Source organism: Rhinopithecus roxellana, chromosome 16, assembly GCF_007565055.1.
Source record: "Rhinopithecus roxellana isolate Shanxi Qingling chromosome 16, ASM756505v1, whole genome shotgun sequence".
NCBI lineage: Eukaryota > Metazoa > Chordata > Mammalia > Primates > Cercopithecidae > Rhinopithecus > Rhinopithecus roxellana.
Window position 1 is genome coordinate 42,321,679 of NC_044564.1, and position 11,098 is coordinate 42,332,776.

The window sequence follows — 11,098 nt, forward strand, 5'->3', positions numbered from 1 at the left end:
AGGGTTTAAGTGATTCTCCTGCCTCAGCCTCCAAGTAGCTGGAATTACAGTCGAGTGCCACCACACGCAGCTAATTTTTGTATTTTTAGTAGAGACAGGGTTTCACCATGTTGGCCAGGCTGGTCTCCAGCACCTGACCTCAAGTGATCCACCTACCTTGGCTTCCCAAAGTGCTGGGATTACAGGCGTAAGACACCACACCCAGCCAAGAACATTATTTAAAGCATTGTTTATAATAGCAAAAAGAAATGGAAACAACCTAAATATCTGTTAATAGGGAAACTAGTTAAGTAAACATACACACATAGTGGGTTACTATACAGGCATTAAGATGATAATGAAAGTCTATACTAGTGTGGAAGGATGTTGATAATATATGCTTGTGAGAAACAAGGTGCAGAATAGTATCCCACTAATTATATAAATTGATGAGTTTTTAAGTGTGCAGAGCATTTACATACAGAAAGAAATCTAGAAGTATGCTCACCAAATATTAACAGTGGTTATCTCTATATGGTGAGACTTTTGACGATGTGTATTTTTTCTGTTCTTTCAAGTTTAATTTTTTATAGTGAGCATGTATTATTTTGCCCTTCTAAACTGGTGAAGAATGATGTATCAGAAATGCTATTATGTTGTGTGTTATGTTATAACTCCCTGGGAAAACTATGTATGCACATTGATGAACTGCTGTGAGCAGGATCTGAACCTTATTGGATAATTGATAGACATGGATGTGAACTCTCAAAAGCCTACCAAAAGACATGAGCAGACAATTTCTGAAGAGTGTATACAGATGGAAATAAGCACCTGAAAACATGTGCAACATCATTACCATTGGGGAAGTGAAAAGTAAAACCACAATGAGATATCAGAATATCTTATCATATTATACCTATCAGAATGGTTGTAAAAAAATAGTGACAAAACCAAGGCTGGTTAGGATACTGAGAAACTGGATCATTTATTCACTGGAGGTGGGATTGTGAAATAGTTAAGCGCTCTGGAGAACAATTTGGCAGTTGCCACAAAAACTAAACATGCATTTACTATATGACCCAGCAATTGCACTCCCAGACATTTATCCAGAGAAATGAAACCTTATAGATCTCACAAAAAGCTGTACATGAATAGCCAAAACTTGGAAACAGCCCAAATTGTTCTCAACTGGTGAATGGTTAAACTGTGGTATGTCCACACTGTGGAATACTCAGCAATAAAAAAGGTGAACTATGGATACATGCAACAACTTGGATGGATCTCAGGGGAATCATGCTGAGTGAAAACCTGTATGATCGTATTTGTGAAACATTCTTGAAGTAACAAATTTATAGAGATGGAGAACAAATTAGTTGTTGCCAGAGGTTAGGTATAAGTAGGATGGATAGGTGTGGCTACATATGGATAGTAGGAAGGGCCTTATGTTTATGATACACTTCTGTATCTCGATTGTGTCAGTGGTTATATAACATTGCATTAAACTACACACACACACACACACACACACACACACGTAAGTGCATGTAAAAGTGGAGAAATCTGAATAAGCTCCATGGATAGTACCAATATCTTTATTTTCTTATTGTGATGTTGCATTATAGTTATACAAGATGTTACCACTGGAGAAAACTGGGGTGAAGGGTATATGGGACCTCCCTATAGATTTTTTTCTAACTTTCTATCAAACTATAATTATTTTTAAAATAATTTTTAAAGGGTTTGCTGAGTCGAAGTCAACTAGGGGGTGCCCCAGAGGATGAGATAAGCCTGAGAGTTAAGAGCTTCTACATGATAATTTAATATCCCTGCACAGGGTGCTTGGTAAAAATATCCAAGAAAGAAAAGTATCTGAATGTGGTGCCTCACCAGCATGTACTAAAATATCGATTATGCTGTGATCCCAGTAAAATACTAGAAAGAGGGATGTACAATGAGGAACTCTCAAGCACCTTCCTCTGACTCTAAATACTTAAAACAGCTGAGCTCTTCCCAGAAAAAGAGGGTAACAAATACTGATGTCCATCAGTGCTTTTGATCTCAGATTTTAACATGGCTGATATTAAAAGCTGATTCCTTGTTATTCAGTTTTGTGCCCAGATATCACCTCATCATAGAGGTGAGGTCTTCCCTGACATCTCAGTCTCAAGTAGCCAGCAGTTATGCTCTGCCGTATCACTTTAACAGCACCTTAATCTGGCTTGCATTTTTTCCAACACTTCAGAATTATCATTACCTCACTATCTTAAAACAGTCAGAACCAACCTCATTGTTCTCCATTCTTAGAAGTTTGCTTCTCAGAACTCAGAGTCACAGGGGCCAGTCAAGCACCCCCTCGCCTCAGAAGTCTGAGTTTCAGTTTGAGGGCCCCTCTTCTAAATTTCCAAGTCTGTCCCTTTGCTCACTCAAACCCTGGGGTTGTATCTGCTTTTGCAGTAACTGCCTCCTCAGTACCTTAGAATTCTCTCTTTACCTTTTCACTACTTAATTACTTATCTAGTTAACAGTTCTGTATGTACCTATATCTATAAAAGGTGAGTTGGGGCCTGCAACTGACTGTAGCAAGGGAGATGTTTGGCTGAGAGAGGGAAGCCATGTCATCAAAGGGAGTAAATTCAAATTATGACTGAGGAGGGAAGCCAGGCTCAGTGCCAGAGAGCTGCTTAAGTGTCAGGACAGGCAACAACTGCCAGTCTATAAATAGGTAATGAGTCCAAGGGTCAAAGGTTCAGATCATCAAGAACAGGTCAAGCAGTGAAGTGTGAAGTAGGTCCAGGTGAAGGATGGAGAAGTTGGGCTGTGCATGTGACGTGCTGAGAGTCTGTTCTTAATTGTCCTGTGGCACAGGGCAGTGGGGTTAGGTAGCTCACTCTGAACTGAATCCACTGATACCACTGCCCCTCCTTGTTGGTTCAGCCCAACCTCTCCATTTGTGAGCCAATATTGATTTAGACAGGATGTGAAAGACCTTCCAGAAATGAACTCTCTTCCTCTCTGGACTTTCAAATATTGACCATGATCTTGATTTCCTGCCTCTGATTTCTTTCCGTCCTTTGTGAACCATTGACTCAACTGGAAGCTGTGTGACCATGTGTGTGTTGCTATTTCTGTTAAGCCCTTCCCCAGAGCCTGGACCACACGTCAATGTGCAGTTCTAAGGCCAGCCACTGTCACTCTGCCTCACCTACCCTCCCCTACTTATCTGTTAATGCAAGTAAAATAAAACATACAGGTGGGAAGCACTGACCAGGATGGGGTGGGGTGAGAAAGTCCCAGAGTTTAAGAGCAGCGAAAAGTCCATTATGGAGATTTAGGCAGGAGGTAATTAGAGATCTCAACTAGGCCAATGCAATTCAAATGAATAGAAAGACATTGATGTGATGGAGGTCATAAACGTGGAATTTACAGCCTTCAAAATTGATTAACTGTAGTAGATGAGGTAAATATAATAAGGTTGTGTCATATAGAGCAACTGAAACATGAAAACAAGACATTGGTTTTATAGGCGATGATAAAGAGTTTTAGTTTTAGGTTCCATGAGATTCAAAATCTAGGCAAAAATATTTGGGACGGAGTGTAAATAGTCACTCAGGAGGAAGTGTCTAGTGTTAGTTAGAAATTAAGGAATGGGATTCCAATGAGAGTCTAGAATGCTTGAGGATGACTGCTAGAATGCTAGGATGACTGCCTGAGGCTCCCTACACAGAAGCAACCATTGATACTCAATGTATGGATGACACCTTGGAGTAAAGAATTGTAAAGAAAAGCAGAAGAATAAGGACTAAACTGTGAGGAAACCATCCATTTAGGGAGGAACAAAATGAACTTGAGAAAACAGACCTACCACAAAAGCCAGTATACCTGGAGTGGGCTGACATAGAAATCCAAGAGGACTTACAGGAAGAAAGGGAGATCAGCAATAACAAAAGTGTAGGGATGTCAAGAAAGATAAAAACCCAGAAAACGGCTGGGCCCAGTGGCTCACACCTGTAATCCCAGCACTTTGGGAGACCGAGGCAGGCAGATCACCTGAGGTCGGGAGTTCGAGACCAGCCTGACCAACATGGAGAAACCCTGTCTCTACTAAAAACACAAAATTATCTGGGCGTGGTGGCACAAGCCTATAATCCCAGCTACTTGGGAGGCTGAGGCAGGAGAATCGCTTGAACCTGGGAGGCGGAGGGTGCAGTGAGCCGAGATCGTGCCATTGCACTCCAGTCTGGGCAACAAGAGTGAAACTCCATCTCAAAAAAAAAAAAAAAACAACTGAATTTAGCTATTACTGAGTGTAAGCAAGTTCTTTTGATTCACCTAAGAGATGTCTACCCAGGGTCGTTTCAAAAGTCACAAATAGAGAATATATTTCAAAAACAAAAATGGTTACTAGCAAATTTGAACCTCATGTTTATACTTCTGTTTAGAAAATTAAGTTGACATCAACACTTACCAAGTACTTAAATGCACACTGTTCCTTCAATATTAATATATTCACTGTCAAAGGAGATGCATTAGCTTGATAAATGTACACAGTATTTTTTGTATTTCTATGATATCTACACTCTTCTTGTTCTAGTATATGCTTTTATCATCACAATATAACATCATTCCCAGTAAGAATCTTAACTAATGCATAAGTAAACCAAGTACTCACTTTCAAATATCCTATTTCCTGACTGTTTTAATCACAGTTTATATCTCAGCATTCTTTTTTCTTGAGACCGAGTCTCACCCTGTCGCCCAGGCTGGAGTGCAGTGACACGATCTAAGCTCACTGCAGCCTCCACCTCCCAGGTTCCAGCAATTCTTCTGCCTTAGCCTCCTGGGTAGGTGGGATTACAGGCACGTGCCACCATGCCCAGCTAATTTTTGTATTTTTAGTAGAGACGGGGTTTCACCATGTTAGCCATGCCGGTCTTGAACTCCTGACCTCAGGTGATCTGCCCGCCTCAGTCACTGTGCCCGGCCAGCATTTTTTTTTTTTTTTTTTTTTTCAGATGGAGTCTTGCTATGTTGCCCAGGCTGGAGTGCAATGGCGTGATCTCGGCTCACTGCAACCTCCGCCCCCTGGGTTCAAGCGATTCTCCTGCCTCAGCCTCCTGAGTAGCTGGGATTACAGGTGTGCACCACCACACCCAGCTACTTTTTGTATTTTTAGTAGAGATGGGGTTTCACCCTGTTGGTCTGGGTGGTCTCGAATTCCTGATGTCATGATCCTCCTGTCTCGGCCTCCCAAAGTGCTGGGATTACAGGCGTGAGCCACTGTGCCCAGCCAACATTCTTTATTTAATAATTATTTGCCTGGAAATATGCTAGTCTACAAAGAGCTGTTTTATGAACTATATATAAAACTGTTTTCTAAGTTTATGCACTTCCATAAATCCTGATAAGACATACCATTACTGACATAATAAACGTGTATGTGAGGTTATAAGAAAACAACAAATCCCTTGTTCCCTAGTATATACACACATGCACACACAGACATGTGCTGTAGAAGTTGTAATATGATCAAGCACTTATTAATAAATAATATTTTCTACATCGTGGAGAGCTAGCTTAAGTACTTTATATAGAGAGAATTTACATACAGTATCACAGAAACAGATTTGTAATTACAGAAAAGGCTATTGGTACATTTAAGCCTCATGTATAATAGTAGTATGTTTCTTTTTTTTTTTTTTTTTTTTTGAGATAGAGTCTCGCTCTGTTGCCCAGGCTGAAGTGCAGTGGCATGATCTAGGCTCACTGCAAGCTCGGCCTCCTGGGTTCACGCCATTCTCCTGCCTCAGCCTCCTGAGTAGCTGGGACTACAGTAGGCACCCGCCACCACGCCTGGCTAATTTTTTGTATTTTTTTGTAGAGACAGGATTTCACTGTATTAGCCAGGATGGTCTCGATCTTCTGACCTCATGATCCGCCCACCTCGGCCTCCCAAAGTGATGAGTTTACAGGCGTGAGCCACCACGCCCAAGCCTAACAGAAGTATGTTTCTAATTAAATTATTTAGTTCAATTCAACAATTACTAAGTTGAACCTGATAATGTCTAAAGTTTTCCAATGTTCATATTTTATAAAACCTTACTTCCCAAAGAGCATGGACATAAATGTTCCCAGAATCTCTTCTTTGAAAGAAATCATGGTGTTTTTCCACTGCTAAGAAGACCAGGCCAGGCGTGGTGACTCACATCTGTATCCTAGCACTCTGGGAGGCCGAGGCAGGCAGATCAGCTGGAGGTCAGGAGTTTGCGACCAACCTTGGCCGACATGGTGAAACCCCCGTCTCTACTAAAAATACAAAGATTAACCATGCGTGGTGGCGGGCGCCTGTAATCTCAGCTACCAGGGAGGCTGAGGCAAGAGAATCGCTTGAACCCAGGAGGCAGAGGTTGCAACGAGCCGACATTGCGCCATTGTACTCCAGCCTGGGCAGCAAGAGCAAAACTCCATCTAAAAAAAAAAAGAAGAGTAGTCTCTGTCAATTATCACGTTTATACTGTTCTTAGATTATACACTCTGCTTTTTATATCCAAGGAAATTCTGAGTCAGATGCACCAGTTTGCTTTCATTAATGTTAAATTAGCTGATTCCAGCATCAGTTACAGATTCAAATGGCCTCAACTTTCCCTTCCAGAAAGTTAAAAGAGCACCATCTAGTGGGATTTTTGATATAAAATCCTTCCAAATGGGTATTCAAATTGAACTAATGTAATAATCGGTTTTAAAAGAAAACTTTCATTTTAAATGACAGTGATTATAAATCAATTATATATTTTATAAAATGAACCCTAAGCATCCTTTCAACTAAACTTCAGATTTGAAAATCAAACTTAGTGATGTTAGCTTATGACATTTTTAACCACATATTTTTACTACTGAATTGATTTCTCTTCCATTTGAATGTTAATTATGGCATACTAAAGATTTTCTTGCTTTTCATATCCTTTTAAGAAAGACTCAGTTGATTGCGGCTTTGTGGTATTGAATACAAGTTTGGCTTTGTTTTGTTCTCAACATTACACGGTTAATGGACGAATTCCTAAACAAAGAAGGTTTAATTCTACTCACTGACTATGTCAGACATTTGAGCTGGTCTCTGAGGAAGTATAGAATTTGAATTTGTCCTTTAGTGGCTGTGGTCAGTACAAACTGTTTGACTTTTTCTCTAATTGCATAAAATTCATCCAAGCATTTGGAATGAAAAGAACAACATGAGGACTGCCTCAGCCTTAACTACTGATATCTCATCATCAGACTAGCAGGTCTGTAGACAATGTGAGCAGAAAAATTAAGTTAGTGTCTCTCTGCATTCCTGCAAATGCATTTAACAAATGGATAGCAGTGGTCAGGCAACCATATGGGTTGATGGGAATACAAGTTCATAGCTTCCAGCTAGGTTGTCTTTTCACTCGTGTTTATTCTCTTCATTATTTTTCTATTTTGTTCCTTTTAGCTTGTATTCCTCAAATTCCCCCAAATGATCCCTCCTCACATTGAGATCTCTCTTCAAATACCTCCTAATTGAAGCAGCTTCCCTTAACCATATTATGAAAAATAACATTATCCCTCTATCCCTCCTCTACTCCTTATTTTTCTTTTTCTACTCTGCTTATTTCTTACAGTACTTATCACTACTTATTTGCTTGTTTTCTGTCTCTCTCTGTAATAATTTCACCATTCATTCCATTAATTTACCTCTCTCTGTATCTGGTCATTTAACTTTGCAGCATTCCCCTATTGTGAGGGGGGGCATTCCACCTCACTCTTTGCGTTCATTCATATGACTTGCTTAGGCCAATAACACATTAGCTGCTGTGATGCAAGCAGAGCTTGGAAAGCACTCACACGGTTAGGCGTACTGTCTCGCTCTGGGCCATTGCAATGGAAACATGCCTGGCCTAGGCTGCTAGGCAATGAACAATACATGGAGCAGTGCCAAGTCACCAGTCTCTTTGACTGGCCTAACCTGCCTCTTATGTTTTAAGAATTCTAATAATGAGTTTTTTTTTTTTTTTAAGGACACTGCATTTGGGGGTGGTTTGTTATATAGCAATAACTACTTAGTACACCCTCTCATAGAGTACAAACTCCCTGAGTGCTGGGAATTTGTATTTTCTTTATTGCTACCTCCCTAAGACCAAGCACCATGCCTGAAGTAGATATATGTTGAATAAATGAATCGGGTGAGGCAGGTAAGCCATGTATTAGAGCTTAAGTAATAATTTTTCTGTCTGTCTGTCTTTTTATAGGGATAGATACATTAACATGGAGAGAAATGGGTAGGCTACTTATCCAACAGGCAATTCTCCAAAAATATTTTTTTATCTCAATCAGGCTTTTGATAAGTATTAAGGGATAGTGAGTTCAAGGTTACATATTTTACCAAGTGTTTTAAGTGTAACTATTTAAAGCACACAGCAAATTGCTGTAATGATCAACTCTAATGAGATGGCATTAAAACTGGCTTCCTTTTTATGATCACTGAGTAGTCCAATAATGAAATATAAGAAAGCCAGTTCACCTCCATATAGAAGTGAGCTCAGGTATACCTTCTGACCAAGAGGTCATTTTGAGGTAGTTCTGAATTCAAGATGATGAGTAAGTTAGACATCAAAGTTCCGTGCCAAAGAGCATGGCTACAATATTTTTTAGATTGAAATTAACAGAAAAAAAATGTTGCCTTAGTCAATTTTCTGTAGCTATAACAGAATACCACAGACTGGGTAATTTATAAAGAACAGAAGATCATTTGACTCACAGTTCTAGAGGCGGAGAAGTCCAAGAGCAAGGCACCAACATCTGATGAAGGTAAACCCATGGCAGAAGGCATCACGCAGCAAGTGAGTGCACTAGACAGAAAGATAAAACAAAGATAAATAAAATAAAAAATAAAACAAACTAATAGGGTCAACACTTAATCCTTTTGTCCGGAGCCCTTTCTCAAGATAACCTACCCACTCTCTCAATAACAGCATTAATCCATTCGTGAGAGCTCTGCCCTCATGACCCAAAGGTCTCACCTTTCAGTCTGTCACGAATGGCAATTAAATTTCAACATGAGTTTCAAACGGGATATTCAAGCCATAGCAGAGGTATTACCAAATTGTCACACAGGTTGGTTTTTTAAAATGTAGTAAAAAGTACTGACTAGGCACAGTAGCTCACGGATATAATCCCAGCACTTTGGGAGGCCAAGGCAGGTGGATGGCTTGAGGCCAGGAGTTCGAGGCCAGCCTGGCCAACCTGGTAAGACCCTGTCTTTACTACTAAAAATACAAAAATTAGCCAGGTGTGGTGGCACATACCTGTAATCCCAGCTACTTGGGAGGATGAGGCACAAGAATCACTAGAATCTGGAAGGTGAAGGTTGCAGTGAGCCGAGGTCACGCCACTGCATTCCATCCTGGGCGACTGACTGAGACTTTGTCTAAAAAAAAAAAAAGCAAAAAACAGAAAGAAAAGAAATTTAATTGCCATTGTAAAAGCATTAGGAGGTGGGGCTGCCGTTAAGAGGGCTGCCTTTAAGAGACCATGAGGGCTCCACCTTCATGACTAGTTTAATGCTTTAATAAAAAGTCTTTCAATTGGGTTCTCTCTCTCTCATATGCCTTCTGACCTTCCACCATAAGTTGACACAAGAAGCAGACCCTCACCAGATGCTAGTATCTTGATATTGGACTTTCTAGCCTTCAAAACTGTGAGCCAATAAATTTGTGTTCATTATAAATTACCAGTCTGTGGCATTCTGTTATGGCAGCACAAAATGAACCAAGGCACCACCCAACGATGATTAGCTTAGAGAAGTGTTTCTCAACTAGGAGTGATTTTGCTCCTCATGGGACATTTGCCAACGTCTTCAGACATTCGGTAGAGGCCAGACATGCTGTTAAACATTCCACAACACACAGGAAATCCTCCTACAGCAAAGAATTAACCGGCCCCAAGTGTTAATAGATTGATGTTGAGAAGCCCTGGCTTAAGACCTAATAATTATGTAGTACAAGGGAATACATTTTACTTAACTTGAATTAGGGGACAACAATTCTTAAAATTGGATATTTAGTCTCTCTCAGTAGCTGGGATTACAGGCGCACACTACCATGCCTGGCTAATTTTTGTATTTTTAGTAAAGACAGCGTTTTGCCATGTTGGCCAGGCTGGTCTCAAACTCCTGGCCTCAAGTGATCTGCCTACCTCAGCTTCCCAAAGTGCTGGGATTACTGGCATGAGCCATGGCTCCTGGCCTGAAAGCAAGATCTTCAAAGTTGTGCTGTTATTAAAATACAGGATAACCTTAAATTTTTAAAAGAACTCAGTAGAAAGATATGTAATTGATTTGAATAGACAATTCATGAGAGAAATAAATACTTAATAGATGTATAAGAATATGTCAAGTTTCCAGCTAATAAAATATATCCAAATAAAAAACAAGAAAGCACTTCTCACCTATAAAATTGACAAAGGTTTAAAAAATTGATAGTACCCAGAGTTCTGAAGGAAATGGTAAATGAGCAATCTCCAACCCTACTGATAGCAGTAGAAATTGGTATAATTTTTCTGGATGTCCATTTGACAGTATTTGTAAATAGTTTTTAGATTGTGCTTAACCTTCAGCCAATTAGTCTATTTTTAGTAAATTATTTTAAAGAAATATAATCATTTATTGAATTCTACCTCTGAGCCAGGGTCTGTAGTGCCACTTTATACACATAAGTATTTAATCATTACAACAACTTTGCAAGCAGATATTATTACCAACTGTTACAATTGAGGAAACTAATGCACAGGAAGTTTTAGCAATAAGCCAGATATCAAACTGCTGGAATAGTTTATACACAAGTCTGTCTTCTTTTTAGGAAAAAATGGACATATGTGCACATCTGTAGGAATGAGGATGCTTACTGCATAGTTTATAATAAAGAAAAGTAGAAAATAAAGCTTATTATCCATTAATAGAGGAATTATGTAAATTGCATTCATTCAAATGATCATATACATTTTGAAAGAAAATGTATTTAGAATATCTTAAGTCCAAAAGATTGGTTAAAAATGAAAGAGTGTTAATAGCCAACTTTTTTTTTTTTTTTTTTTTTTTGATAAGGAA